This window comes from Equus caballus, chromosome 6 (genome assembly GCF_041296265.1).
Source record: "Equus caballus isolate H_3958 breed thoroughbred chromosome 6, TB-T2T, whole genome shotgun sequence".
Taxonomy (NCBI): domain Eukaryota; kingdom Metazoa; phylum Chordata; class Mammalia; order Perissodactyla; family Equidae; genus Equus; species Equus caballus.
In genome coordinates, this window is record NC_091689.1 from 33,676,895 (window position 1) to 33,702,611 (window position 25,717).

The following is a 25,717-nucleotide window of genomic DNA, read 5'->3' on the forward strand; positions in this document are numbered from 1 at the left end:
CCCTAGAGCTGAAAGGCACAACGTGCAGGCTTCTTTCCAAAGGGCGAGTTGGGCCCCACAGCATCTTGCTTCCAGCTCTTTGGGAAGCTAAGAAACAACTCGCTCTGCACAGTGCTCTTACAGCCTACCGGGAACATCTCTTCCAAAGGCCTGTGAAACGCAGTTTCTTTGCAGGCCTGATCTGGCTGAAGTGGGACTTCTGCTCTGGGTGTGCTCCATTGCCCTAGAGTTGAAAGGCACAACGTGCAGGCTTCTTTCCAAAGGGCGAGTTGGGCCCCACAGCATCTTGCTTCCAGCTCTTTGGGAAGCTAAGAAACAACTCGCTCTGCACAGTGCTCTTACAGCCTACCGGGAGCATCTCTTCCAAAGGCCTTTGAAATGCAGTTTCTTTGCAGGCCTGATCTGGCTGAAGTAGGACTTCTGCTCTGGGTGTGCTCCATTGCCCTAGAGCTGAAAGGCACAACGTGCAGGCTTCTTTCCAAAGGGCGAGTTGGGCCCCACAGCATCTTGCTTCCAGCTCTTTGGGAAGCTAAGAAACAACTCGCTCTGCACAGTGCTCTTACAGCCTACCGGGAACATCTCTTCCAAAGGCCTGTGAAAAGCAGTTTCTTTGCAGGCCTGATCTGGCTGAAGTAGGACTTCTGCTCTCGGTGTGCTCCATTGCCCTAGAGCTGAAAGGCACAACGTGCAGGCTTCTTTCCAAAGGGCGAGTTGGGCCCCACAGCATGTTGCTTCCAGCTCTTTGGGAAGCTAAGAAACAACTCGCTCTGCACAGTGCTCTTACAGCCTACCGGGAACATCTCTTTCAAAGGCCTGTGAAACGCAGTTTCTTTGCAGGCCTGATCTGGCTGAAGTAGGACTTCTGCTCTGGGTGTCCTCCATTGCCCTAGAGCTGAAAGGCACAACGTGCAGGCTTCTTTCCAAAGGGCGAGTAGGGCCCCACAGCATCTTGCTTCCAGCCCTTTGGGAAGCTAAGAAACAACTCGCTCTGCTCAGTGCTCTTACAGCCTACCAGGAACATCTCTTCCAAAGGCCTGTGAACCGCAGTTTCTTTGCAGGCCTGATCTGGCTGAAGTAGGACTTCTGCTCTGGGTGTGCTCCATTGCCCTAGAGCTGAAAGGCACAACGTGCAGGCTTCTTTCCAAAGGGCAGGTTGGGTCCCACAGCATCTTGCTTCCAGCTCTTTGGGAAGCTAAGAAACAACTCGCTCTGCACAGTGCTCTTACAGCCTACCGGGAACATCACTTCCAAAGGCCTGTGAAACGCAGTTTCTTTGCAGGCCTGATCTGGCTGAAGTAGGACTTCTGCTCTGGGTGTGCTCCATTGCCCTAGAGCTGAAAGGCACAACGTGCAGGCTTCTTTCCAAAGGGCGAGTTGGGCCCCACAGCATCTTGCTTCCAGCTCTTTGGGAAGCTAAGAAACAACTCGCTCTGCACAGTGCTGTTACAGCCTACCGGGAACATCTCTTCCAAAGGCCTGTGAAACGCAGTTTCTTTGCAGGCCTGATCTGGCTGAAGTAGGACTTCTGCTCTCGGTGTGCTACATTGCCCTAGAGCTGAAAGGCACAAGGTACAGGCTTCTTTGCAAGGGGCGAGTTGGGCCCCACAGAATCTTGCTTCCAGCTCTTTGGGAAGCTAAGAAACAACTCGCTCTGCACAGTGCTCTTAGAGCCTACCGGGAACATCTCTTCCAAAGGCCTGTGAAACGCAGTTTCTTTGCAGGCCTGATGTGGCTGAAGTAGGACTTCTGCTCTGGGTGTGCTCCATTGCCCTAGAGCTGAAAGGCACAACGTGCAGGCTTCTTTCCAAAGGGCGAGTTGGGCCCCACAGCATCTTGCTTCCAGCTCTTTGGGAAGCTAAGAAACAACTCGCTCTGCACAGTGCTCTTACAGCTTACCGGGAACAGCACTTCCAAAGGCCTCTGAAACGCAGTTTCTTTGCAGGCCTGATCTGGCTGAAGTAGGACTTCTGCTCTGGGTGTGCTCCATTGCCCTAGAGCTGAAAGGCACAGCGTGCAGCCTTCTTTCCAAAGGGCGAGTTGGGCCCCACAGCATCTTGCTTCCAGCTCTTTGGGAAGCTAAGAAACAACTCGCTCTGCACAGTGCTCTTACAGCCTACCGGGAACATCTCTTCCAAAGGCCTGTGAAACGCAGTTTCTTTGCAGGCCTGATCTGGCTGAAGTAGGACTTCTGCTCTGGGTGTGCTCCATTGCCCTAGAGCTGAAAGGCACAACTTGCAGGCTTCTTTACAAAGGGCGAGTTGGGCCCCACAGCATCTTGCTTCCAGCTCTTTGGGAAGCTAAGCAACAACTCGCTCTGCACAGTGCTCTTACAGCCTACCGGGAACATCTCTTCCAAAGGCCTGTGAAACGCACTTTCTTTGCAGGCCTGATCTGGCTGAAGTAGGACTTCTGCTCTGGGTGTGCTCCATTGCCCTAGAGCTGAAAGGCACAACCTGCAGGCTTCTTTCCAAAGGGCGAGTTGGGCCCCACAGCATCTTGCTTCCAGCTCTTTGGGAAGCTAAGAAACAACTCGCTCTGCACAGTGCTCTTACAGCCTACCGGGAACATCTCTTCCAAAGGCCTGTGAAACGCAGTTTCTTTGCAGGCCTGATCTGGCTGAAGTACGACTTCTGCTCTGGGTGTGCTCCATTGCCCTAGAGCTGAAAGGCACAACGTGCAGGCTTCTTTCCAAAGGGTGAGTTGGGCCCCACAGCATCTTGCTTCCAGCTCTTTGCGAAGCTAAGAAACAACTCGCTCTGCACAGTGCTGTTACAGCCTACCGGGAACATCTCTTCCAAAGGCCTGTGAAACGCAGTTTCTTTGCAGGCCTGATCTGGCTGAAGTAGGACTTCTGCTCTGGGTGTGCTCCATTGCCCTAGAGCTGAAAGGCACCATGTGCAGGCTTCTTTCCAAAGGGCGAGTTGGGCCCCACAGCATCTTGCTTGCAGCTCTTTGGGAAGGTAAGAAACAACTCGCTCTGCACAGTGCTCTTACAGCCTACCGGGAACAGCTCTTCCAAAGGCCTGTGAAACGCAGTTTCTTTGCAGGCCTGATCTGGCTGAAGTAGGCATTCTGCTCTGGGTGTGCTCCTTTGCCCTAGAGCTGAAAGGCTCAACGTGCAGGCTTCTTTCCAAAGGCGAGTTGGGCCCCACAGCATCTTGCTTCCAGCTCTTTGGGAAGCTAAGAAACAAATCGCTCTGCACAGTGCTCTTACAGCCTGCCGGGAGCATCACTTCCAAAGGCCTGTGAAACGCAGTTTCTTTGCAGGCCTGATCTGGCTGACGTAGGACTTCTGCTCTGGCTGTGCTCCATTGCCCTAGAGCTGAAAGGCACAACGTGCAGGCTTCTTTCCAAAGGGCGAGTTGGGCCCCACAGCATCTTGCTTCCAGCTCTTTGGGAAGCTAAGAAACAACTCGCTCTGCACAGTGCTCTTACAGCCTACCGGAAGCATCTCTTCCAAAGGCCTCTGAAATGCAGTTTCTTTGCAGGCCTGATCTGGCTGAAGTAGGACTTCTGCTGTGGGTGTGCTCCATTGCCCTAGAGCTGAAAGGCACAACGTGCAGGCTTCTTTCCAAAGGGCGAGTTGGGCCCCACAGCATCTTGCTTCCAGCTCTTTGGGAAGCTAAGAAACAACTCGCTCTGCACAGTGCTCTTACAGCCTACCGGGAACATCTCTTCCAAAGGCCTGAGAAACGCAGAGTCTTTGCTGGCCTGATCTGGCTGAAGAGGGACTTCTGCTCTGGGTGTTCTCCATTGCCCTAGAGCTGAAAGGCACAACGTGCAGGCTTCTTTCCAAAGGGCGAGTTGGGCCCCACAGCATCTTGCTTCCAGCTCTTTGGGAAGCTAAGAAACAACTCGCTCTGCACAGTGCTCTTACTGCCTACCGGGAACATCTCTTCCAAAGGCCTGTGAAACGCAGTTTCTTTGCAGGCCTGATCTGGCTGAAGTACGACTTCTGCTCTGGGTGTGCTCCATTGCCCTAGAGCTGAAAGGCACAACGTGCAGGCTTCTTTCCAAAGGGCGAGTTGGGCCCCACAGCATCTTGCTTCCAGCTCTTTGGGAAGCTAAGAAACAACTCGCTCTGCACAGTGCTCTTACAGCCTACCGGGAACATCTCTTCCAAAGGCCTCTGAAATGCAGTTTCTTTGCAGGCCTGATCTAGCTGAAGTAGGACTTCTGCTCTGGGTGTGCTCCATTGCCCTAGAGCTGAAAGGCACAACGTGCAGGCTTCTTTCCAAAGGGCGAGTTGGGCCCCACAGCATCTTGCTTCCAGCTCTTTGGGAAGGTAAGAAACAACTCGCTCTGCACAGTGCTCGTACAGCCTACCGGGAACATCTCTTCCAAAGGCCTGTGAAACGCAGTTTCTTTGCAGGCCTGATCTGGCTGAAGTAGGACTTCTGCTCTGGGTGTGCTCCATTGCCCTAGAGCTGAAAGGCACAACGTGCAGGCTTCTTTCCAAAGGGCGAGTTGGGCCCCACAGCGTCTTGCTTCCAGCTCATTGGGAAGCTAAGAAACAACTCGCTGTGCACAGTGCTCTTACAGCCTACCGGGAGCATCTCTTCCAAAGGCCTCTGAAATGTAGTTTCATTGCAGGCCTGATCTGGCTGAAGTAGGACTTCTGCTCTGGGTGTGCTACTTTGCCCTAGAGCTGAAAGGCACAACGTGCAGGCTTCTTTCCAAAGGGCGAGTTGGGCCCCACAGCATCTTGCTTCCAGCTCTTTGGGAAGCTAAGAAACAACTCGCTCTGCACAGTGCTCTTACAGCCTACCGGGAGCATCTCTTCCAAAGCCTCTGAAATTCAGTTTCTTGCAGGCCTGATCTGGCTGAAGTAGGACTTCTGCTCTGGGTGTGCTCCATCGCCCTAGAGCTGAAAGGCACAACGTGCAGGCTTCTTTCCAAAGGGCGAGTTGGGCCCCACAGCATCTTGCTTCCAGCTCTTTGGGAAGCTAAGAAACAACTCGCTCTGCACAGTGCTGTTACAGCCTACCGGGAACATCTCTTCCAAAGGCCTGTGAAACGCAGTTTCTTTGCAGGCCTGATGTGGCTGAAGTAGGACTTCTGCTCTGGGTGTGCTCCATTGCCCTAGAGCTGAAAGGCACAACGTGCAGGCTTCTTTCCAAAGGGCTAGTTGGGCCCCACAGCATCTGACTTCCAGCTCTTTGGGAAGCTAAGAAACAACTCGCTCTGCTCAGTGCTCTTACAGCCTACCGGGAACATCTCTTCCAAAGGCCTGTGAACCGCAGTTTCTTTGCAGGCCTGATCTGGCTGAAGTAGGACTTCTGCTCTGGGTGTGTTAAATTGCCCTAGAGCTGAAAGGCACAACGTGCAGGCTTCTTTCCAAAGGGCAGTTTGGGTCCCACAGCATCTTGCTTCCTGCTCTTTGGGAAGCTAAGAAACAACTCGCTCTGCACAGTGCTCTTACAGCCTACCGGGAACATCTCTTCCAAAGGCCTGAGAAACGCAGAGTCTTTGCTGGCCTGATCTGGCTGAAGTAGGACTTCTGCTCTGGGTGTGCTCCATTGCCCTAGAGCTGAAAGGCACAACGTGCAGGCTACTTTCCAAAGGGCGAGTTGGGCCCCACAGCATCTTGCTTCCAGCTCTTTGGGAAGCTAAGAAACAACTCGCTCTGCACAGTGCTCTTACAGCCTACCGGGAGCATCTCTTCCAAAGTCCTCTGAAATGCAGTTTCTTTGCAGGCCTGATCTGGCTGAAGTAGGACTTCTGCAGTGGGTGTGCTCCATTGCCCTAGAGCTGAAAGGCACAACGTGCAGGCTTCTTTCCAAAGGGCGAGTTGGGCCCCACAGCATCTTGCTTCCAGCTCTTTGGGAAGCTAAGAAACAACTCGCTCTGCACAGTGCTCTTACAGCCTACCGGGAACATCTCTTCCAAAGGCCTGTGAAACGCAGTTTCTTTGCAGGCCTCATCTGGCTGAAGGAGAACTTCTGCTCTGGGTGTGCTCCATTGCCCTAGAGCTGAAAGGCACAACGTGCAGGCTTCTTTCCAAAGGGCGAGTTGGGCCCCACAGCATCTTGCTTCCAGCTCTTTGGGAAGCTAAGAAACAACTCGCTCTGCACAGTGCTCTTACAGCCTACCGGGAACATCTCTTCCAAAGGCCTGTGAAACGCAGTTTCTTTGCAGGCCTGATCTGGCTGAAGTAGGACTTCTGCTCTGGGTGTGCTCCATTGCCCTAGAGCTGAAAGGCACAACGTGCAGGCTTCTTTCCAAAGGCGAGTTGGGCCCCACAGCATCTTGCTTCCAGCTCTTTGGGAAGCTAAGAAACAACTCGCTCTGCACAGTGCTCTTACAGCCTGCCGGGAACATCTCTTCCAAAGGCCTGTGAAACGCAGTTTCTTTGCAGGCCTGATCTGGCTGAAGTAGGACTTCTGCTCTGGGTGTGCTCCATTGCCCTAGAGCTGAAAGGCACAACGTGCAGGCTTCTGTCCAAAGGCGAGTTGGGCCCCACAGCATCTTGCTTCCAGCTCTTTGGGAAGCTAAGAAACAACTCGCTCTGCACAGTGCTCTTACAGCCTGCCGGGAACATCTCTTCCAAAGGCCTGTGAAACGCAGTTTCTTTGCAGGCCTGATCTGGCTGAAGTAGGACTTCTGCTCTGGGTGTGCTCCATTGCCCTAGAGCTGAAAGGCACAACGTGCAGGCTTCTTTCCAAAGGGCAGTTTGGGTCCCACAGCATCTTGCTTCCAGCTCTTTGGGAAGCTAAGAAACAACTCGCTCTGCACAGTGCTCTTACAGCCTACCGGGAACATCTCTTCCAAAGGCCTGAGAAACGCAGAGTCTTTGCTGGCCTGATCTGGCTGAAGTAGGACTTCTGCTCTGGGTGTGCTCCATTGCCCTAGAGCTGAAAGGCACAACGTGCAGGCTTCTTTCCAAAGGGCGGGTTGGGCCCCACAGCATCTTGCTTCCAGCTCTTTGGGAAGCTAAGAACCAACTCGCTCTGCACAGTGCTCTTACAGCCTACCGGGAACAGCTCTTCCTAAGGCCTCTGAAACGCAGTTGCTTTGCAGGCCTGATCTGGCTGAAGTAGGACTTCTGCTCTGGGTGTGCTCCATTGCCCTAGAGCTGAAAGGCACAACGTGCAGGCTTCTTTCCAAAGGGAGAGTTGGGCCCCACAGCAACGCGCCCAGCTCTTTGGGAAGCTAAGAATCAACTCGCTCTGCACAGTGCTCTTACAGCCTACCGGGAACATCTCTTCCAAAGGCCTGTGAAACGCAGTTTCTTTGCCGGCCTGATCTGGCTGAAGGAGAACTTCTGCTCTGGGTGTGCTCCATTGCCCTAGAGCTGAAAGGCACAACGCTCAGGCTTCTTTCCAAAGGGCGACTTGGGCCCCACAGCATCTTGCTTCCAGCTCTTTGGGAAGCTAAGAACCAACTCGCTCTGCACAGTGCTCTTACAGCCTACTGGGAACATCTCTTCCAAAGGCCTGTGAAACGCAGTTTCTTTGCAGGCCTGATCTGGCTGAAGTAGGACTTCTGCTCTGGGTGTGCTCCATTGCCCTAGAGCTGAAAGGCACAACGTGCAGGCTTCTTTCCAAAGGGCGAGTTGGGCCCCACAGCATCTTGCTTCCAGCTCTTTGGGAAGCTAAGGAACAACTCGTCTGCACAGTGCTCTTACAGCCTACCGGGAACATCTGTTCCAAAGGCCTGTGAAACGCAGTTTCTTTGCAGGCCTGATCTGGCTGAAGTAGGACTTCTGCTCTGGGTGTGCTCCATTGCCCTAGAGCTGAAAGGCACAACGTGCAGTCTTCTTTCCAAAGGGCTAGTTGGGGCCCACAGCATCTTGCTTCCAGCTCTTTGGGAAGCTAAGAAACAACTCGCTCTGCTCAGTGCTCTTACAGCCTACCGGGAACATCTCTTCCAAAGGCCTGTGAACCGCAGTTTCTTTGCAGGCCTGATCTGGCTGAAGTAGGACTTCTGGTCTGGGTGTGCTACACTGCCCTAGAGCTGAAAGGCACAACGTGCAGGCTTCTTTCCAAAGGGCAGGTTGGGTCCCACAGCATCTTGCTTCCAGCTCTTTGGGAAGCTAAGAAACAACTCGCTCTGCACAGTGCTCTTACAGCCTACCGGGAACATCTCTTCCAAAGGCCTGAGAAACGCAGAGTCTTTGCAGGCCTGATCTGGCTGAAGTAGGACTTCTGCTCTGGTTATGCTCCATTGCCCTAGAGCTGAAAACCACAACGTGCAGGCTTCTTTCCAAAGGGCGAGTTGGGCCCCACAGCATCTTGCTTCCAGCTCTTTGGGAAGCTAAGAAACAACTCGCTCTGCACAGTGCTCTTACAGCCTACCGGGAAAATCTCTTCCAAAGGCCTGTGAAACGCAGTTTCTTTGCAGGCCTGATCTGGCTGAAGTAGGACTTCTGCTCTGGGTGTGCTCCATTGCCCTAGAGCTGAAAGGCACAACGTGCAGGCTTCTTTCCAAAGGGCGAGTTGGGCCCCAAAGCATCTTGCTTCCAGCTCTTTGGGAAGCTAAGAAACAACTCGCTCTGCACAGTGCTCTTACAGCCAACCGGGAGCATCTCTTCCAAAGGCCTCTGAAATGCAGTTTCTTTGCAGGCCTGATCTGGCTGAAGTAGGACTTCTGCTCTGGGTGTGCTCCATTGCCCTAGAGCTGAAAGGCACAACGTGCAGGCTTCTTTCCAAAGGGCGAGTTGGGCCCCACAGCATCTTGCTTCCAGCTCTTTGGGAAGCTAAGAAACAACTCGCTCTGCACAGTGCTCTTACAGCCTACCGGGAACATCTCTTCCAAAGGCCTGTGAAACGCAGTTTCTTTGCAGGCCTGATCTGGCTGAAGTAGGACTTCTGCTCTGGGTGTGCTCCATTGCCCTAGAGCTGAAAGGCACAACGTGCAGGCTTCTTTCCAAAGGGCAGTTTGGGTCCCACAGCATCTTGCTTCCAGCTCTTTGGGAAGCTAAGAAACAACTCGCTCTGCACAGTGCTCTTACAGCCTACCGGGAACATCTCTTCCAAAGGCCTGAGAAACGCAGAGTCTTTGCTGGCCTGATCTGGCTGAAGTAGGACTTCTGCTCTGGGTGTGCTCCATTGCCCTAGAGCTGAAAGGCACAACGTGCAGGCTTCTTTCCAAAGGGCGAGTTGGGCCCCACAGCATCTTGCTTCCAGCTCTTTGGGAAGCTAAGAAACAACTCGCTCTGCACAGTGCTCTTACAGCCTGCCGGGAACATCTCTTCCAAAGGCCTGTGAAACGCAGTTTCTTTGCAGGCCTGATCTGGCTGAAGTAGGACTTCTGCTCTGGGTGTGCTCCATTGCCCTAGAGCTGAAAGGCACAACGTGCAGTCTTCTTTCCAAAGGGCTAGTTGGGGCCCACAGCATCTTGCTTCCAGCTCTTTGGGAAGCTAAGAAACAACTCGCTCTGCTCAGTGCTCTTACAGCCTACCGGGAACATCTCTTCCAAAGGCCTGTGAACCGCAGTTTCTTTGCAGGCCTGATCTGGCTGAAGTAGGACTTCTGGTCTGGGTGTGCTACACTGCCCTAGAGCTGAAAGGCACAACGTGCAGGCTTCTTTCCAAAGGGCAGGTTGGGTCCCACAGCATCTTGCTTCCAGCTCTTTGGGAAGCTAAGAAACAACTCGCTCTGCACAGTGCTCTTACAGCCTACCGGGAACATCTCTTCCAAAGGCCTGAGAAACGCAGAGTCTTTGCAGGCCTGATCTGGCTGAAGTAGGACTTCTGCTCTGGTTATGCTCCATTGCCCTAGAGCTGAAAGCCACAACGTGCAGGCTTCTTTCCAAAGGGCGAGTTGGGCCCCACAGCATCTTGCTTCCAGCTCTTTGGGAAGCTAAGAAACAACTCGCTCTGCACAGTGCTCTTACAGCCTACCGGGAAAATCTCTTCCAAAGGCCTGTGAAACGCAGTTTCTTTGCAGGCCTGATCTGGCTGAAGTAGGACTTCTGCTCTGGGTGTGCTCCATTGCCCTAGAGCTGAAAGGCACAACGTGCAGGCTTCTTTCCAAAGGGCGAGTTGGGCCCCACAGCATCTTGCTTCCAGCTCTTTGGGAAGCTAAGAAACAACTCGCTCTGCACAGTGCTCTTACAGCCAACCGGGAGCATCTCTTCCAAAGGCCTCTGAAATGCAGTTTCTTTGCAGGCCTGATCTGGCTGAAGTAGGACTTCTGCTCTGGGTGTGCTCCATTGCCCTAGAGCTGAAAGGCACAACGTGCAGGCTTCTTTCCAAAGGGCAGTTTGGGTCCCACAGCATCTTGCTTCCAGCTCTTTGGGAAGCTAAGAAACAACTCGCTCTGCACAGTGCTCTTACAGCCTACCGGGAACATCTCTTCCAAAGGCCTGAGAAACGCAGAGTCTTTGCTGGCCTGATCTGGCTGAAGTAGGACTTCTGCTCTGGGTGTGCTCCATTGCCCTAGAGCTGAAAGGCACAACGTGCAGGCTTCTTTCCAAAGGGCGAGTTGGGCCCCACAGCATCTTGCTTCCAGCTCTTTGGTAAGCTAAGAAACAACGCGCTCTGCACAGTGCTCTTACAGCCTGCCGGGAGCATCTCTTCCAAAGGCCTGTGAAACGCAGTTTCTTTGCAGGCCTGATCTGGCTGAAGTAGGACTTCTGCTCTGGGTGTGCTCCATTGCCCTAGAGCTGAAAGGCACAACGTGCAGGCTTCTTTCCTAAGGGAGAGTTGGGCCCCACAGCAACGCGCCCAGCTCTTTGGGAAGCTAAGAATCAACTCGCTCTGCACAGTGCTCTTACAGCCTACCGGGAACATCTCTTCCAAAGGCCTGTGAAACGCAGTTTCTTTGCCGGCCTGATCTGGCTGAAGCAGAACTTCTGCTCTGGGTGTGCTCCATTGCCCTAGAGCTGAAAGGCACAACGTTCAGGCTTCTTTCCAAAGGGCGAGTTGGGCCCCACAGCATCTTGCTTCCAGCTCTTTGGGAAGCTAAGAACCAACTCGCTCTGCACAGTGCTCTTACAGCCTACTGGGAACATCACTTCCAAAGGCCTGTGAACCGCAGTTTCTTTGCAGGCCTGATCTGGCTGAAGTAGGACTTCTGCTCTGGGTGTGCTCCATTGCCCTAGAGCTGAAAGGCACAACGTGCAGGCTTCTTTCCAAAGGGCGAGTTGGGCCCCACAGCATCTTGCTTCCAGCTCTTTGGGAAGCTAAGAAACAACTCGCTCTGCACAGTGCTCTTACAGCCTGCCGGGAACATCTCTTCCAAAGGCCTGTGAAACGCAGTTTCTTTGCAGGCCTGATCTGGATGAAGTAGGACTTCTGATCTGGGTGTGCTCCATTGCCCTAGAGCTGAAAGGCACAACGTGCAGGCTTCTGTCCAAAGGCGAGTTGGGCCCCACAGCATCTTGCTTCCAGCTCTTTGGGAAGCTAAGAAACAACTCGCTCTGCACAGTGCTCTTACAGCCTGCCGGGAGCATCTCTTCCAAAGGCCTGTGAAACGCAGTTACTTTGCAGGCCTGATCTGGCTGAAGTAGGACTTCTGCTCTGGGTGTGCTCCATTGCCCTAGAGCTGAAAGGCACAACGTGCAGTCTTCTTTCCAAAGGGCGGGTTGGGCCCCACAGCATCTTGCTTCCAGCTCTTTGGGAAGCTAAGAACCAACTCGCTCTGCACAGTGCTCTTACAGCCTACCGGGAACAGCTCTTCCTAAGGCCTCTGAAACGCAGTTGCTTTGCAGGCCTGATCTGGCTGAAGTAGGACTTCTGCTCTGGGTGTGCTACACTGCCCTAGAGCTGAAAGGCACAACGTGCAGGCTTCTTTTCAAAGGGCAGGTTGGGTCCCACAGCATCTTGCTTCCAGCTCTTTGGGAAGCTAAGAAACAACTCGCTCTGCACAGTGCTCATACAGCCTACCGGGAACATCTCTTCCAAAGGCCTGAGAAACGCAGAGTCTTTGCAGGCCTGATCTGGCTGAAGTAGGACTTCTGCTCTGGTTGTGCTCCATTGCCCTAGAGCTGAAAGCCACAACGTGCAGGCTTCTTTCCAAAGGGCGAGTTGGGCCCCACAGCATCTTGCTTCCAGCTCTTTGGGAAGCTAAGAAACAACTCGCTCTGCACAGTGCTCTTACAGCCTACCGGGAACATCTCTTCCAAAGGCCTGTGAAACGCAGTTTCTTTGCAGGCCTGATCTGGCTGAAGTAGGACTTCTGCTCTGGGTGTGCTCCACTGCCCTAGAGCTGAAAGGCACAACGTGCAGGCTTCTTTCCAAAGGGCGAGTTGGGCCCCACAGCATCTTGCTTCCAGCTCTTTGGGAAGCTAAGAAACAACTCGCTCTGCACAGTGCTGTTACAGCCTACCGGGAACATCTCTTCCAAAGGCCTCTGAAACGCAGTTTCTTTGCAGGCCTGATCTGGCTGAAGTAGGACTTCTGCTCTGGGTGTGCTCCATTGCCCTAGAGCTGAAAGGCACAACGTGCAGGCTTCTTTCCAAAGGGCGAGTTGGGCCCCACAGCATCTTGCTTCCAGCTCTTTGGGAAGCTAAGAAACAACTCGCTCTGCACAGTGCTCTTACAGCCTACCGGGAGCATCTCTTCCAAAGGCCTCTGAAATGCAGTTTCTTTGCAGGCCTGATCTGGCTGAAGTAGGACTTCTGCTCTGGGTGTGCTCCATTGCCCTAGAGCTGAAAGGCACAACGTGCAGGCTTCTTTCCAAAGGGCGAGTTGGGCCCCACAGCATCTTGCTTCCAGCTCTTTGGGAAGCTAAGAAACAACTCGCTCTGCACAGTGCTCTTACAGCCTACCGGGAACATCTCTTCCAAAGGCCTGTGAAACGCAGTTACTTTGCAGGCCTGATCTGGCTGAAGTAGGACTTCTGCTCTGGGTGTGCTCCATTGCCCTAGAGCTGAAAGGCACAACGTGCAGGCTTCTTTCCAAAGGGCAGTTTGGGTCCCACAGCATCTTGCTTCCAGCTCTTTGGGAAGCTAAGAAACAACTCGCTCTGCACAGTGCTCTTACAGCCTACCGGGAACATCACTTCCAAAGGCCTGAGAAACGCAGAGTCTTTGCTGGCCTGATCTGGCTGAAGTAGGACTTCTGCTCTGGGTGTGCTCCATTGCCCTAGAGCTGAAAGGCACAACGTGCAGGCTTCTTTCCAAAGGGCGGGTTGGGCCCCACAGCATCTTGCTTCCAGCTCTTTGGGAAGCTAAGAACCAACTCGCTCTGCACAGTGCTCTTACAGCCTACCGGGAACAGCTCTTCCTAAGGCCTCTGAAACGCAGTTGCTTTGCAGGCCTGATCTGGCTGAAGTAGGACTTCTGCTCTGGGTGTGCTCCATTGCCCTAGAGCTGAAAGGCACAACGTGCAGGCTTCTTTCCAAAGGGAGAGTTGGGCCCCACAGCAACGCGCCCAGCTCTTTGGGAAGCTAAGAATCAACTCGCTCTGCACAGTGCTCTTACAGCCTACCGGGAACATCTCTTCCAAAGGCCTGTGAAACGCAGTTTCTTTGCCGGCCTGATCTGGCTGAAGGAGAACTTCTGCTCTGGGTGTGCTCCATTGCCCTAGAGCTGAAAGGCACAACGCTCAGGCTTCTTTCCAAAGGGCGAGTTGGGCCCCACAGCATCTTGCTTCCAGCTCTTTGGGAAGCTAAGAACCAACTCGCTCTGCACAGTGCTCTTACAGCCTACTGGGAACATCTCTTCCAAAGGCCTGTGAAACGCAGTTTCTTTGCAGGCCTGATCTGGCTGAAGTAGGACTTCTGCTCTGGGTGTGCTCCATTGCCCTAGAGCTGAAAGGCACAACGTGCAGGCTTCTTTCCAAAGGGCGAGTTGGGCCCCACAGCATCTTGCTTCCAGCTCTTTGGGAAGCTAAGAAACAACTCGCTCTGCACAGTGCTCTTACAGCCTGCCGGGAACATCTCTTCCAAAGGCCTGTGAAACGCAGTTTCTTTGCAGGCCTGATCTGGCTGAAGTAGGACTTCTGCTCTGGGTGTGCTCCATTGCCCTAGAGCTGAAAGGCACAACGTGCAGTCTTCTTTCCAAAGGGCTAGTTGGGGCCCACAGCATCTTGCTTCCAGCTCTTTGGGAAGCTAAGAAACAACTCGCTCTGCTCAGTGCTCTTACAGCCTACCGGGAACATCTCTTCCAAAGGCCTGTGAACCGCAGTTTCTTTGCAGGCCTGATCTGGCTGAAGTAGGACTTCTGGTCTGGGTGTGCTACACTGCCCTAGAGCTGAAAGGCACAACGTGCAGGCTTCTTTCCAAAGGGCAGGTTGGGTCCCACAGCATCTTGCTTCCAGCTCTTTGGGAAGCTAAGAAACAACTCGCTCTGCACAGTGCTCTTACAGCCTACCGGGAACATCTCTTCCAAAGGCCTGAGAAACGCAGAGTCTTTGCAGGCCTGATCTGGCTGAAGTAGGACTTCTGCTCTGGTTATGCTCCATTGCCCTAGAGCTGAAAGCCACAACGTGCAGGCTTCTTTCCAAAGGGCGAGTTGGGCCCCACAGCATCTTGCTTCCAGCTCTTTGGGAAGCTAAGAAACAACTCGCTCTGCACAGTGCTCTTACAGCCTACCGGGAAAATCTCTTCCAAAGGCCTGTGAAACGCAGTTTCTTTGCAGGCCTGATCTGGCTGAAGTAGGACTTCTGCTCTGGGTGTGCTCCATTGCCCTAGAGCTGAAAGGCACAACGTGCAGGCTTCTTTCCAAAGGGCGAGTTGGGCCCCACAGCATCTTGCTTCCAGCTCTTTGGGAAGCTAAGAAACAACTCGCTCTGCACAGTGCTCTTACAGCCAACCGGGAGCATCTCTTCCAAAGGCCTCTGAAATGCAGTTTCTTTGCAGGCCTGATCTGGCTGAAGTAGGACTTCTGCTCTGGGTGTGCTCCATTGCCCTAGAGCTGAAAGGCACAACGTGCAGGCTTCTTTCCAAAGGGCAGTTTGGGTCCCACAGCATCTTGCTTCCAGCTCTTTGGGAAGCTAAGAAACAACTCGCTCTGCACAGTGCTCTTACAGCCTACCGGGAACATCTCTTCCAAAGGCCTGAGAAACGCAGAGTCTTTGCTGGCCTGATCTGGCTGAAGTAGGACTTCTGCTCTGGGTGTGCTCCATTGCCCTAGAGCTGAAAGGCACAACGTGCAGGCTTCTTTCCAAAGGGCGAGTTGGGCCCCACAGCATCTTGCTTCCAGCTCTTTGGGAAGCTAAGAAACAACTCGCTCTGCACAGTGCTCTTACAGCCTGCCGGGAACATCTCTTCCAAAGGCCTGTGAAACGCAGTTTCTTTGCAGGCCTGATCTGGCTGAAGTAGGACTTCTGCTCTGGGTGTGCTCCATTGCCCTAGAGCTGAAAGGCACAACGTGCAGGCTTCTTTCCTAAGGGAGAGTTGGGCCCCACAGCAACGCGCCCAGCTCTTTGGGAAGCTAAGAATCAACTCGCTCTGCACAGTGCTCTTACAGCCTACCGGGAACATCTCTTCCAAAGGCCTGTGAAACGCAGTTTCTTTGCCGGCCTGATCTGGCTGAAGGAGAACTTCTGCTCTGGGTGTGCTCCATTGCCCTAGAGCTGAAAGGCACAACATGCAGGCTTCTGTCCAAAGGCGAGTTGGGCCCCACAGCATCTTGCTTCCAGCTCTTTGGGAAGCTAAGAAACAACTCGCTCTGCACAGTGCTCTTACAGCCTGCCGGGAGCATCTCTTCCAAAGGCCTGTGAAACGCAGTTACTTTGCAGGCCTGATCTGGCTGAAGTAGGACTTCTGCTCTGGGTGTGCTCCATTGCCCTAGAGCTGAAAGGCACAACGTGCAGGCTTCTTTCCAAAGGGCGGGTTGGGCCCCACAGCATCTTGCTTCCAGCTCTTTGGGAAGCTAAGAACCAACTCGCTCTGCACAGTGCTCTTACAGCCTACCGGGAACAGCTCTTCCTAAGGCCTCTGAAACGCAGTTGCTTTGCAGGCCTGATCTGGCTGAAGTAGGACTTCTGCTCTGGGTGTGCTACACTGCCCTAGAGCTGAAAGGCACAACGTGCAGGCTTCTTTTCAAAGGGCAGGTTGGGTCCCACAGCATCTTGCTTCCAGCTATTTGGGAAGCTAAGAAACAACTCGCTCTGCACAGTGCTCTTACAGCCTACCGGGAACATCTCTTCCAAAGGCCTGAGAAACGCAGAGTCTTTGCAGGCCTGATCTGGCTGAAGTAGGACTTCTGCTCTGGTTGTGCTCCATTGCCCTAGAGCTGAAAGCCACAACGTGCAGGCTTCTTTCCAAAGGGCGAGTTGGGCCCCACAGCATCTTGCTTCCAGCTCTTTGGGAAGCTAAGAAACAACTCGCTCTGCACAGTGCTCTTACAGCCTACCGGGAACATCTCTTCCAAAGGCCTGTGAAACGCAGTTTCTTTGCAGGCCTGATCTGGCTGAAGTAGGACTTCTGCTCTGGGTGTGCTCCACTGCCCTAGAGCTGAAAGGCACAACGTGCAGGCTTCTTTCCAAAGGGCGAGTTGGGCCCCACAGCATCTTGCTTCCAGCTCTTTGGGAAGCTAAGAAACAACTCGCTCTGCACAGTGCTCTTACAGCCTACCGGGAGCATCTCTTCCAAAGGCCTCTGAAACGCAGTTTCTTTGCAGGCCTGATCTGGCTGAAGTAGGACTTCTGCTCTGGGTGTGCTCCATTGCCCTAGAGCTGAAAGGCACAACGTGCAGGCTTCTTTCCAAAGGGCGAGTTGGGCCCCACAGCATCTTGCTTCCAGCTCTTTGGGAAGCTAAGAAACAACTCGCTCTGCACAGTGCTCTTACAGCCTACCGGGAGCATCTCTTCCAAAGGCCTCTGAAATGCAGTTTCTTTGCAGGCCTGATCTGGCTGAAGTAGGACTTCTGCTCTGGGTGTGCTCCATTGCCCTAGAGCTGAAAGGCACAACGTGCAGGCTTCTTTCCAAAGGGCGAGTTGGGCCCCACAGCATCTTGCTTCCAGCTCTTTGGGAAGCTAAGAAACAACTCGCTCTGCACAGTGCTCTTACAGCCTACCGGGAACATCTCTTCCAAAGGCCTGTGAAACGCAGTTACTTTGCAGGCCTGATCTGGCTGAAGTAGGACTTCTGCTCTGGGTGTGCTCCATTGCCCTAGAGCTGAAAGGCACAACGTGCAGGCTTCTTTCCAAAGGGCAGTTTGGGTCCCACAGCATCTTGCTTCCAGCTCTTTGGGAAGCTAAGAAACAACTCGCTCTGCACAGTGCTCTTACAGCCTACCGGGAACATCTCTTCCAAAGGCCTGAGAAACGCAGAGTCTTTGCTGGCCTGATCTGGCCGAAGTAGGACTTCTGCTCTGGGTGTGCTCCATTGCCCTAGAGCTGAAAGGCACAACGTGCAGGCTTCTTTCCAAAGGGCGGGTTGGGCCCCACAGCATCTTGCTTCCAGCTCTTTGGGAAGCTAAGAAACAACTCGCTCTGCACAGTGCTCTTACAGCCTACCGGGAACAGCTCTTCCTAAGGCCTCTGAAACGCAGTTGCTTTGCAGGCCTGATCTGGCTGAAGTAGGACTTCTGCTCTGGGTGTGCTCCATTGCCCTAGAGCTGAAAGGCACAACGTGCAGGCTTCTTTCCAAAGGGAGAGTTGGGCCCCACAGCAACGCGCCCAGCTCTTTGGGAAGCTAAGAATCAACTCGCTCTGCACAGTGCTCTTACAGCCTACCGGGAACATCTCTTCCAAAGGCCTGTGAAACGCAGTTTCTTTGCCGGCCTGATCTGGCTGAAGTAGGACTTCTGCTCTGGGTGTGCTCCATTGCCCTAGAGCTGAAAGGCACAACGCTCAGGCTTCTTTCCAAAGGGCAAGTTGGGCCCCACAGCATCTTGCTTCCAGCTCTTTGGGAAGCTAAGAACCAACTCGCTCTGCACAGTGCTCTTACAGCCTACTGGGAACATCTCTTCCAAAGGCCTGTGAAACGCAGTTTCTTTGCAGGCCTGATCTGGCTGAAGTAGGACTTCTGCTCTGGTTATGATCCATTGCCCTAGAGCTGAAAGCCACAACGTGCAGGCTTCTTTCCAAAGGGCGAGTTGGGCCCCACAGCATCTTGCTTCCAGCTCTTTGGGAAGCTAAGAAACAACTCGCTCTGCACAGTGCTCTTACAGCCTACCGGCAACATCTCTTCCAAAGGCCTGTGAAACGCAGTTTCTTTGCAGGCCTGATCTGGCTGAAGTAGGACTTCTGCTCTGGGTGTGCTCCATTGCCCTAGAGCTGAAAGGCACAACGTGCAGGCTTCTTTCCAAAGGGCGAGTTGGGCCCCACAGCATCTTGCTTCCAGCTCTTTGGGAAGCTAAGAAACAACTCGCTCTGCACAGTGCTCTTACAGCCTACCGGGAGCATCTCTTCCAAAGGCCTCTGAAACGCAGTTTCTTTGCAGGCCTGATCTGGCTGAAGTAGGACTTCTGCTCTGGGTGTGCTCCATTGCCCTAGAGCTGAAAGGCACAACGTGCAGGCTTCTTTCCAAAGGGCGAGTTGGGCCCCACAGCATCTTGCTTCCAGCTCTTTGGGAAGCTAAGAAACAACTCGCTCTGCACAGTGCTCTTACAGCCAACCGGGAGCATCTCTTCCAAAGGCCTCTGAAATGCAGTTTCTTTGCAGGCCTGATCTGGCTGAAGTAGGACTTCTGCTCTGGGTGTGCTCCATTGCCCTAGAGCTGAAAGGCACAACGTGCAGGCTTCTTTCCAAAGGGCGAGTTGGGCCCCACAGCATCTTGCTTCCAGCTCTTTGGGAAGCTAAGAAACAACTCGCTCTGCACAGTGCTCTTACAGCCTACCGGGAACATCTCTTCCAAAGGCCTGTGAAACGCAGTTTCTTTGCAGGCCTGATGTGGCTGAAGTAGGACTTCTGCTCTGGGTGTGCTCCTTTGCCCTAGAGCTGAAAGGCACAACGTGCAGGCTTCTTTCCAAAGGGCAGTTTGGGTCCCACAGCATCTTGCTTCCAGCTCTTTGGGAAGCCAAGAAACAACTCGCTCTGCACAGTGCTCTTACAGCCTACCGGGAACATCTCTTCCAAAGGCCTGTGAAACGCAGTTTCCTTGCAGGCCTGATCTGGCTGAAGTAGGACTTCTGCTCTGGGTGTGCTCCATTGCCCTAGAGCTGAAAGGCACAACGTGCAGGCTTCTTTCCAAAGGGCTAGTTGGGGCCCACAGCATCTTGCTTCCAGCTCTTTGGGAAGCTAAGAAACAACTCGCTCTGCTCAGTGCTCTTACAGCCTACCGGGAACATCTCTTCCAAAGGCCTGTGAACCGCAGTTTCTTTGCAGGCCTGATCTGGCTGAAGTAGGACTTCTGGTCTGGGTGTGCTACACTGCCCTAGAGCTGAAAGGCACAACGTGCAGGCTTCTTTCCAAAGGGCAGGTTGGGTCCCACAGCATCTTGCTTCCAGCTCTTTGGGAAGCTAAGAAACAACTCGCTCTGCACAGTGCTCTTACAGCCTACCGGGAACATCTCTTCCAAAGGCCTGAGAAACGCAGAGTCTTTGCAGGCCTGATCTGGCTGAAGTAGGACTTCTGCTCTGGTTGTGCTCCATTGCCCTAGAGCTGAAAGCCACAACGTGCAGGCTTCTTTCCAAAGGGCGAGTTGGGCCCCACAGCATCTTGCTTCCAGCTCTTTGGGAAGCTAAGAAACAACTCGCTCTGCACAGTGCTGTTACAGCCTACCGGGAACATCTCTTCCAAAGGCCTGTGAAACGCAGTTTCTTTGCAGGCCTGATCTGGCTGAAGTAGGACTTCTGCTCTGGGTGTGCTCCATTGCCCTAGAGCTGAAAGGCACAACGTGCAGGCTTCTTTCCAAAGGGCGAGTTGGGCCCCACAGCATCTTGCTTCCAGCTCTTTGGGAAGCTAAGAAACAACTCGCTCTGCACAGTGCTCTTACAGCCTACCGGGAACATCTCTTCCATAGGCCTGTGAAACGCAGTTTCTTTGCAGGCCTGATCTGGCTGAAGTAGGACTTCTGATCTGGGTGTGCTCCATTGCCCTAGAGCTGAAAGGCACAACGTGCAGGCTTCTTTCCAAAGGGCAGTTTGGGTCCCACAGCATCTTGCTTCCAGCTCTTTGGGAAGCAAAGAAACAACTCGCTCTGCACAGTGCTCTTACAGCCTACCGGGAACAGCTCTTCCAAAGGCCTGAGAAACGCAGAGTCTTTGCTGGCCTGATCTGGCTGAAGTAGGACTTCTGCTCTGGGTGTGCTCCATTGCCCTAGAGCTGAAAGGCACAACGTGCAGGCTTCTTTCCAAAGGGCGGGTTGGGCCCCACAGCATCTTGCTTCCAGCTCTTTGGGAAGCTAAGAACCAACTCGCTCTGCACAGTGCTCTTACAGCCTACCGGGAACAGCTCTTCCTAAGGCATCTGAAACGCAGTTGCTTTGCAGGCCTGATCTGGCTGAAGTAGGACTTCTGCTCTGGGTGTGCTCCATTGCCCTAGAGCTGAAAGGCACAACGTGCAGGCTTCTTTCCAAAGGGAGAGTTGGGCCCCACAGCTACGCGCCCAGCTCTTTGGGAAGCTAAGAATCAACTCGCTCTGCACAGTGCTCTTACAGCCTACCGGGAACATCTCTTCCAAAGGCCTGTGAAATGCAGTTTCTTTGCCGGCCTGATCTGGCTGAAGGAGAACTTCTGCTCTGGGTGTGCTCCATTGCCCTAGAGCTGAAAGGCACAACGCTCAGGCTTCTTTCCAAAGGGCGAGTTGGGCCCCACAGCATCTTGCTTCCAGCTCTTTGGGAAGCTAAGAACCAACTCGCTCTGCACAGTGCTCTTACAGCCTACTGGGAACATCTCTTCCAAAGGCCTGTGAACCGCAGTTTCTTTGCAGGCCTGATCTGGCTGAAGTAGGACTTCTGCTCTGGGTGTGCTCCATTGCCCTAGAGCTGAAAGGCACAACGTGCAGGCTTCTTTCCAAAGGGCGAGTTGGGCCCCACAGCATCTTGCTTCCAGCTCTTTGGGAAGCTAAGGAACAACTCGTCTGCACAGTGCTCTTACAGCCTACCGGGAACATCTCTTCCAAAGGCCTGTGAAACGCAGTTTCTTTGCAGGCCTGATCTGGCTGAAGTAGGACTTCTGCTCTGGGTGTGCTCCATTGCCCTAGAGCTGAAAGGCACAACGTGCAGTCTTCTTTCCAAAGGGCTAGTTGGGGCCCACAGCATCTTGCTTCCAGCTCTTTGGGAAGCTAAGAAACAACTCGCTCTGCTCAGTGCTCTTACAGCCTACCGGGAACATCTCTTCCAAAGGCCTGTGAACCGCAGTTTCTTTGCAGGCCTGATCTGGCTGAAGTAGGACTTCTGGTCTGGGTGTGCTACACTGCCCTAGAGCTGAAAGGCACAACGTGCAGGCTTCTTTCCAAAGGGCAGGTTGGGTCCCACAGCATCTTGCTTCCAGCTCTTTGGGAAGCTAAGAAACAACTCGCTCTGCACAGTGCTCTTACAGCCTACCGGGAACATCTCTTCCAAAGGCCTGAGAAACGCAGAGTCTTTGCAGGCCTGATCTGGCTGAAGTAGGACTTCTGCTCTGGTTATGCTCCATTGCCCTAGAGCTGAAAGCCACAACGTGCAGGCTTCTTTCCAAAGGGCGAGTTGGGCCCCACAGCATCTTGCTTCCAGCTCTTTGGGAAGCTAAGAAACAACTCGCTCTGCACAGTGCTCTTACAGCCTACCGGGAACATCTCTTCCAAAGGCCTGTGAAACGCAGTTTCTTTGCAGGACTGATCTGGCTGAAGTAGGACTTCTGCTCTGGGTGTGCTCCATTGCCCTAGAGCTGAAAGGCACAACGTGCAGGCTTCTTTCCAAAGGGCGAGTTGGGCCCCACAGCATCTTGCTTCCAGCTCTTTGGGAAGCTAAGAAACAACTCGCTCTGCACAGTGCTCTTACAGCCTACCGGGAGCATCTCTTCCAAAGGCCTCTGAAACGCAGTTTCTTTGCAGGCCTGATCTGGCTGAAGTAGGACTTCTGCTCTGGGTGTGCTCCATTGCCCTAGAGCTGAAAGGCACAACGTGCAGGCTTCTTTCCAAAGGGCGAGTTGGGCCCCACAGCATCTTGCTTCCAGCTCTTTGGGAAGCTAAGAAACAACTCGCTCTGCACAGTGCTCTTACAGCCTACCGGGAGCATCTCTTCCAAAGGACTGTGAAACGCAGTTTCTTTGCAGGCCTGATCTGGCTGAAGTAGGACTTCTGCTCTGGGTGTGCTCCATTGCCCTAGAGCTGAAAGGCACAACGTGCAGGCTTCTTTCCAAAGGGCGAGTTGGGCCCCACAGCATCTTGCTTCCAGCTCTTTGGGAAGCTAAGAAACAACTCGCTCTGCACAGTGCTCTTACAGCCTTCCGGGAACATCTCTTCCAAAGGCCTGTGAAACGCAGTTTCTTTGCAGGCCTGATCTGGCTGAAGTAGGACTTCTGCTCTGGGTGTGCTCCATTGCCCTAGAGCTGAAAGGCACAACGTGCAGGCTTCTTTCCAAAGGGCAGTTTGGGTCCCACAGCATCTTGCTTCCAGCTCTTTGGGAAGCTAAGAAACAACTCGCTCTGCACAGTGCTCTTACAGCCTACCGGGAACAGCTCTTCCAAAGGCCTGAGAAACGCAGAGTCTTTGCTGGCCTGATCTGGCTGAAGTAGGACTTCTGCTCTGGGTGTGCTCCATTGCCCTAGAGCTGAAAGGCACAACGTGCAGGCTTCTTTCCAAAGGGCGGGTTGGGCCCCACAGCATCTTGCTTCCAGCTCTTTGGGAAGCTAAGAACCAACTCGCTCTGCACAGTGCTCTTACAGCCTACCGGGAACAGCTCTTCCTAAGGCCTCTGAAACGCAGTTGCTTTGCAGGCCTGATCTGGCTGAAGTAGGGCTTCTGCTCTGGGTGTGCTCCATTGCCCTAGAGCTGAAAGGCACAACGTGCAGGCTTCTTTCCAAAGGGAGAGTTGGGCCCCACAGCAACGCGCCCAGCTCTTTGGGAAGCTAAGAATCAACTCGCTCTGCACAGTGCTCTTACAGCCTACCGGGAACATCTCTTCCAAAGGCCTGTGAAACGCAGTTTCTTTGCCGGCCTGATCTGGCTGAAGGAGAACTTCTGCTCTGGGTGTGCTCCATTGCCCTAGAGCTGAAAGGCACAACGCTCAGGCTTCTTTCCAAAGGGCGAGTTGGGCCCCACAGCATCTTGCTTCCAGCTCTTTGGGAAGCTAAGAAACAACTCGCTCTGCACAGTGCTCTTACAGCCTACCGGGAACATCTCTTCCAAAGGCCTGTGAAACGCAGTTTCTTTGCAGGCCTGATCTGGCTGAAGTAGGACTTCTGCTCTGGGTGTGCTCCATTGCCCTAGAGCTGAAAGGCACAACGTGCAGGCTTCTTTCCAAAGGGCGAGTTGGGCCCCACAGCATCTTGCTTCCAGCTCTTTGGGAAGCTAAGAAACAACTCGCTCTGCACAGTGCTCTTACAGCCTACCGGGAGCATCTCTTCCAAAGGCCTCTGAAACGCAGTTTCTTTGCAGGCCTGATCTGGCTGAAGTAGGACTTCTGCTCTGGGTGTGCTCCATTGCCCTAGAGCTGAAAGGCACAACGTGCAGGCTTCTTTCCAAAGGGCGAGTTGGGCCCCACAGCATCTTGCTTCCAGCTCTTTGGGAAGCTAAGAAACAACTCGCTCTGCACAGTGCTCTTACAGCCTACCGGGAGCATCTCTTCCAAAGGACTGTGAAACGCAGTTTCTTTGCAGGCCTGATCTGGCTGAAGTAGGACTTCTGCTCTGGGTGTGCTCCATTGCCCTAGAGCTGAAAGGCACAACGTGCAGGCTTCTTTCCAAAGGGCGAGTTGGGCCCCACAGCATCTTGCTTCCAGCTCTTTGGGAAGCTAAGAAACAACTCGCTCTGCACAGTGCTCTTACAGCCTTCCGGGAACATCTCTTCCAAAGGCCTGTGAAACGCAGTTTCTTTGCAGGCCTGATCTGGCTGAAGTAGGACTTCTGCTCTGGGTGTGCTCCATTGCCCTAGAGCTGAAAGGCACAACGTGCAGGCTTCTTTCCAAAGGGCAGTTTGGGTCCCACAGCATCTTGCTTCCAGCTCTTTGGGAAGCTAAGAAACAACTCGCTCTGCACAGTGCTCTTACAGCCTACCGGGAACAGCTCTTCCAAAGGCCTGAGAAACGCAGAGTCTTTGCTGGCCTGATCTGGCTGAAGTAGGACTTCTGCTCTGGGTGTGCTCCATTGCCCTAGAGCTGAAAGGCACAACGTGCAGGCTTCTTTCCAAAGGGCGGGTTGGGCCCCACAGCATCTTGCTTCCAGCTCTTTGGGAAGCTAAGAACCAACTCGCTCTGCACAGTGCTCTTACAGCCTACCGGGAACAGCTCTTCCTAAGGCCTCTGAAACGCAGTTGCTTTGCAGGCCTGATCTGGCTGAAGTAGGACTTCTGCTCTGGGTGTGCTCCATTGCCCTAGAGCTGAAAGGCACAACGTGCAGGCTTCTTTCCAAAGGGAGAGTTGGGCCCCACAGCAACGCGCCCAGCTCTTTGGGAAGCTAAGAATCAACTCGCTCTGCACAGTGCTCTTACAGCCTACCGGGAACATCTCTTCCAAAGGCCTGTGAAACGCAGTTTCTTTGCCGGCCTGATCTGGCTGAAGGAGAACTTCTGCTCTGGGTGTGCTCCATTGCCCTAGAGCTGAAAGGCACAACGCTCAGGCTTCTTTCCAAAGGGCGAGTTGGGCCCCACAGCATCTTGCTTCCAGCTCTTTGGGAAGCTAAGAACCAACTCGCTCTGCACAGTGCTCTTACAGCCTACTGGGAACATCTCTTCCAAAGGCCTGTGAACCGCAGTTTCTTTGCAGGCCTGATCTGGCTGAAGTAGGACTTCTGCTCTGGGTGTGCTCCATTGCCCTAGATCTGAAAGGCACAACGTGCAGGCTTCTTTCCAAAGGGCGAGTTGGGCCCCACAGCATCTTGCTTCCAGCTCTTTGGGAAGCTAAGGAACAACTCGTCTGCATAGTGCTCTTACAGCCTACCGGGAACATCTCTTCCAAAGGCCTGTGAAACGCAGTTTCTTTGCAGGCCTGATCTGGCTGAAGTAGGACTTCTGCTCTGGGTGTGCTCCATTGCCCTAGAGCTGAAAGGCACAACGTGCAGTCTTCTTTCCAAAGGGCTAGTTGGGGCCCACAGCATCTTGCTTCCAGCTCTTTGGGAAGCTAAGAAACAACTCGCTCTGCTCAGTGCTCTTACAGCCTACCGGGAACATCTCTTCCAAAGGCCTGTGAACCGCAGTTTCTTTGCAGGCCTGATCTGGCTGAAGTAGGACTTCTGGTCTGGGTGTGCTACACTGCCCTAGAGCTGAAAGGCACAACGTGCAGGCTTCTTTCCAAAGGGCAGGTTGGGTCCCACAGCATCTTGCTTCCAGCTCTTTGGGAAGCTAAGAAACAACTCGCTCTGCACAGTGCTCTTACAGCCTACCGGGAACATCTCTTCCAAAGGCCTGTGAAACGCAGAGTCTTTGCAGGCCTGATCTGGCTGAAGTAGGACTTCTGCTCTGGTTATGCTCCATTGCCCTAGAGCTGAAAGCCACAACGTGCAGGCTTCTTTCCAAAGGGCGAGTTGGGCCCCACAGCATCTTGCTTCCAGCTCTTTGGGAAGCTAAGAAACAACTCGCTCTGCACAGTGCTCTTACAGCCTACCGGGAGCATCTCTTCCAAAGGACTGTGAAACGCAGTTTCTTTGCAGGCCTGATCTGGCTGAAGTAGGACTTCTGCTCTGGGTGTGCTCCATTGCCCTAGAGCTGAAAGGCACAACGTGCAGGCTTCTTTCCAAAGGGCGAGTTGGGCCCCACAGCATCTTGCTTCCAGCTCTTTGGGAAGCTAAGAAACAACTCGCTCTA